General features: G+C 30.9%; 1 long non-coding RNA gene across 1 annotated transcript; it reads left to right on the top strand.

Moving 5' to 3' along the window:
* The first annotated feature begins 529 nt into the window (after positions 1 to 529).
* LOC121204531 (uncharacterized) lies at positions 530 to 2,406 on the top strand. The gene is made up of 2 exons (XR_005899579.1): positions 530 to 683; positions 2,160 to 2,406. It is a non-coding gene; the product is annotated as an uncharacterized lncRNA (long non-coding RNA).
* Positions 2,407 to 5,362: the final 2,956 nt, after the last annotated feature.

The raw sequence follows: 5,362 nt of genomic DNA, 5'->3' as shown, positions 1-5,362 counted from the left end.
AGTTAGAATATTTAGGTTGATTGAATTGGTATATTTATGAAAGTTTTGTAACAGCCCGTTTTTAAAGTTAATCGAAACAGTCATTTCGGGGCCACCAAATCTGACGAGTAGGTTTGTAAATATTATATTTAATATTTACGAGTTAATTGTGGTTTTAATTTTTTTTGATATTGTGATTTTTTATATTTTATAAACGGTTTATTAAGTTTAAGTGGTATGACCATAAGGTTAAGTGGGTTTAGAAAATGAGCTATCGGGGACCTCGTTTCTATAAACCGAGTCATAAATATTTTTATAAATATTTACGGAGTGGCAATAAGATGGTACTAAAGTTTTGTTGAAAAATTTTATCGTTTCGATAGCTAATTAAGCAAAAAGGACTAAATCGCGTAAAGTGTAAAACTTGTGTGCTATTAGTTAAGGTGTCTAATAGCTATGATTTATTAAAGTGGAGGCACTTATGTTGTAATTATACCATTTAAGTATTAGTGGACATTTATGGAAGTTGGTATTCTTGAAATTTGTTTTAAATTAAAAGGTTAAAATAGTAAATTGGATATTAATGTTAAAATGAATAAAACAAATTATGTATCATCTTCCACTATCATTTTGGCAACCGAAAATTGAGAAAGAATGGTAGCCATGGAAGCTTTTACATTCGGCCATGGAAATTGGATTGCATGGTATGGTTTTTTATTCCCGTTTTTAATAATTTTTACGTTTTTGGGATCGTTGCTTTGTGTTCTAGCTAACCCGTATCTCCGATTTCAAAACTGCTAAAGTACTTGAATGTTGCCATTGTTGAATGCATGAGTATTTTGTTAGTTGATGCTGGAAAATAAATCATTGTTCTTAAATGTACAAGTGTTGTAAAGTGAATTTTGGTAAAAATGTCAATTTTAGATTAAATTGTGAAATGTGGAAATTTAGTGGTTACTATATGTAATAAATTGAAAATATGGGCTGATAGTAATATATGGAAAATTCGGCTAGCTTGGGTTTGTGTTTAATTTCATGAAATTGTGATTTTATGTGATAATGACTAAATTGTAAAAGTGTGAAATTTCAGGGGTAAAATAGTAATTTTACCAAAATATGAAATTGAGTTAAAATGAATAGAATATGAATTGAAATAGCTGAATTTGATTGATTAGATCAAGTTAAGCCTCGTACGAGTCTATATCGAGGGAAAAATAAAGTTTCGGACTAGTCGATCCATTTCAACGTTTTGACGATTGAGGTAAGTTCGTACGCATTAAGTCTTATTATATTTGAATAATTAATGCGTTGAAATTGTACAAATGATATATTCATGACAATTACTATGTTAAGCAATATATCGAATAATTATATGTGGCATTTAACGTGCGAAGTATCGGGGATGGCACTTAGTGTGCGATACATCCAGAATGGCACTTAGTGTGCGAAGTAACGAGGATGGCACTTAGTGTGCGAAACATCCAGAACGACACTTAGTGTGAAAGGTATCAGATATGGCATCTAATGTGTGATACATTGAATATTCAACGGGTAAATAAAAGATGTGATTGAGTATGTGATTGGTACGAGATGATACAGGTATCTACGGAAATTGGTACAATATGGTACAGGTATGTACGGAAATTGGTACAATATGGTACATGTATGTACGGAGATTCAATTGATTATTGAATCTATAAAAATGGTGAGTTCATGATCATTGTGGAATGAATAGTGATTGAATAATAAATTTGGTTGATGATTACATGTTAGGCTTTTGGGTCAAAATGAGTTGAGATATACTCCATTTTCACTCATTTAAATTGTGGCTTAATGGTTATGAGAAAAGGGTAAAGAATGGAAAATTCTTAGATTTGAATTGCTATTGAAAGCATGGAAAAGAATAAGTTTTTGGATGATTTAAAGATATTTAGCTATGTGCTTGATATGTGAATACACATAAGTAATGTAAACTCAGGTCATAATGCTTTATGATAATTTTCTAGTTCATGTGATAATAAAAATTTAAAAGCTAATGTTGTTTTAGGCTAAGGCCAAGACATGTTGGATTGACTTAAATGGTTTATGCTTATAACTTGAAGTTATAAGCTTTATTTCTTTGAATTACAAACTTACTAAGCTGTAAAGCTTACTTTGTGTTATTTTTTTATGTTTTGTAGTGTTTCGAAAGTTTGCTGGGTTGGAAGTCAACGGAGATCGCATCACACTATCCTGCTATTGATTTTTGGTATTTTTACACTTTGGGGCTTGGTATATGGCATGTACAAGCTAGAATGTTTATGTATTTAAGTTTTGATATGTATATATGTTATGCCATGAGAGTTGGCTAGCAAATGATATGTTTGTGCTTAGTTTTGGTATGGATTTGAATAAGTTATTGAATAATGATGATTTAGTTATAGTAAAGCATGTTTTAAGCATGGAATTGGCTGAAAACTCTAGCAGAAATGTGTTTTATGTTGCTTGTAGGAATGACCCAAAAAAGGGTGGCAATTTTGGCTTAAACCAAGCCTGCATTGTGCCACATGGCCAGGGCACACGGGCATGCATTGTGGCCGTGTATGCAAAGCAGTAACCTCCTAAGACCGCGTGTCATATGGCCGTGGGCTTAAGTCAGTAGCTAGCTAAGTGTCACACGGCCATAGCACACGGGCGTGTCTATTGGCCGTGGGTGAAAGTCAGTATGTATACTCTGTTTTAGCACGACTGGATCACATAGGTGTGTCTGGTGCCCGTATGAGGCACACGGCCGGGGTACACGGACGTGTGACCCCTGCAGAGATGAAAATTTTCTAAGTTTCCAAAAGGTTTCAAATGTCATCGGTTTAGTCCCGAACCTCTTTCGAGCATGTTTTAAGGCTGTGATAAGCCTAGTAAGGGACAATATGATTGTAAATGATAAAGGTTTTAAATTATATGCAAAATGTATGATTCGAATGTGTTTAAATGTTATGACGTAAGTCCGGTAATGCCTCAAACCCTGTTTCGGCTTGGAATACGGGTAAAGGGTGTTACAAGTTTGATGTGCGTTTAGTTCCATTGAATATATGTGCAAATAGAGTAGCTTGTTAGGCAAGGTTTGGCTTTGAGATCACTTGTTTTAAAGGATAATTATGGAGCACACGGCCTAAGACACGGGCTATCGCACGGCCGTGTGCCACACACGGCCAACCTACACGGTCGTGTGTCTTAAACATTATAGGTGCAGGTAACACACGGTCTGAGACATGGTCTAACACACGGTCGTGTCTCCCAAAATAGTTTCGAGCACGGCTTGCGACACGACCGTATAGCCCTATTTCGACTATACACACGGGCAAACACATGGGCTAGGACACGACCGTGTGTCCTTACTTTGAATACTCACACTGTCTGGGCTGTGTCACACGACCATGTGACCCTTGATTCATAAATTTTTCATGTTTTTTCCTAAATTCTTTGTTTTTTTTTCAAATCAATCCCTGTTTGTTTCTAAATTATTTTTAGGGCCCCGAAGGCTTAGTTTAAGGCTCAAAATGTAATTTTTGCCATAGTTAAATTATGTTATCAAATGTTGAGATGTAAATTGCATGTTGTTCACTGTATTTGATGCTAAAGGTTTTATATCGTATAGTAATGCTCCATAATCTTAATCTGGCGACGGAGACGGGTTAGGGATGTCACAATTACTTTAATATTCTATTATTTTTGAGTCATTTCAAAGTTATCAATGCTAAAATTTTCCATTTGTTGAATGTTACTTATAATAATAAATCTTACATTTAATTAGTATATAACTATAACACTAATTAAATGCTAATTGATTTAAAATAATCTATATTGTTAAAATACTCAACTTGTAGTTAAAAAAAACTCTATTATACAAAAAAATTATGATATGATTTTATCTTTTAATTATATGATATTTTATCTATTATTCTTAATGAAATAGTTCAAATGAATAAAACTCCATTATTTATAAAAAAATTATTTATTTAATGTCAATTTAGTAATTAAATGATCACTAAAAATATTATTGCCGATTTAAAAGGTTTTTTTTCCAAACTTATGCTTATGTATATATAGAGATTATTAAAAAAAACTTATTTATTTTTTAAGATTTTTTATTTTTAAATATTTGATGATGTGATAAAATGTCACATTAGTATAATGTACCTATGACACATCAAGTGTTGTTACATACTTGCTTTGTCAATCCTGTCATCGCTTAATTATAAAAATAGATGAAACTTTAACAAAAATACTAATTTATCTATTTGATCTAATGTAAATAAATTAATTGATCTATTTTAAGTAAATAAAACAAAATTGCAAGTAGATTTCTAATAAATAGCCACCACGATACTTTTACCAGCATATTTCATAAAAGAATTTAGAGTAAAGAATTAGATTTCAATTGGCAAAAGTGGAAGCCTTGGGTCTCGAGTATCCAGGTTTGAAACCTATCATACGTAATTATATAGGTAGGCCTCCAAGTCCAATCATGTGCGGTTTTTCATAAGCGAGTTTTAATTCAGTCAATTTATTGGCTTTAGTTTAGATTGTATCAATTTTTAGTCTGCTTGTGATATAATAATTTGATTTTGCATTGTAATTACTCAAATAGTTTGTTTACAATAATTTAATACTTGTGATTACTTGTCCCTATATTTATATTTTAATTGTATTCTACTTGCCCTTAAATAAAAAAGTTTAAGGGTATAAAAAAGCTCTTAAACTTTTTCAAGAAAACCAACCTTTTTTTTTCACTCAATTAGGTAATTGAATTGTCAAATTGCATAAAAAACGCCCTTTGACCATTAAAATTAATGGCCACCAATTTTTTTTCCAGTTAAAGCTATCATGTGCGCAACACGGCGTGACATGTGACAAAAATAATAAAAAAATAAAAATTAATAAAAGTTATAGAAAAATATTAAAATTTTATAAAAAGTATATAGAAAAATATAAAAGAATTATTAAAAATAGAAAAAAATTATAAAAAAATATAAAAAAATTGTAAAGAATTTATAAAAAATTTGAAATTTTTTTATAAAAATAGTAAAAAAATTATAAAACATATAGTAATATGGAAAAAAAATATAATTTTTTTATAAAATTGTAAAAATATTATAAAAAGATTATAAAATCAAGTAGAGGAAAGAACTATGTTAGTGAATGACTTGATAGAAGTTGATGAAGTTTTTTACACCGAGATTGTTGTGAGAGTTGCTTCTAAGGGGAGTTTTACATACATACATACATACACACACTAAAGATCATTACAAACATATGAAATCAGATAATTTTTGGATACACACGTACACTATACATCATTACAAATATTGACAAGGAAGCAGCACAAGGAATCAAATGATGCATG

This window comes from Gossypium hirsutum, chromosome A08 (genome assembly GCF_007990345.1).
Source record: "Gossypium hirsutum isolate 1008001.06 chromosome A08, Gossypium_hirsutum_v2.1, whole genome shotgun sequence".
NCBI classification, from domain to species: domain Eukaryota; kingdom Viridiplantae; phylum Streptophyta; class Magnoliopsida; order Malvales; family Malvaceae; genus Gossypium; species Gossypium hirsutum.
The sequence above is the reverse complement of the archived record's forward strand: the minus strand, read 5'-3'. Positions and strand labels throughout refer to the sequence as shown.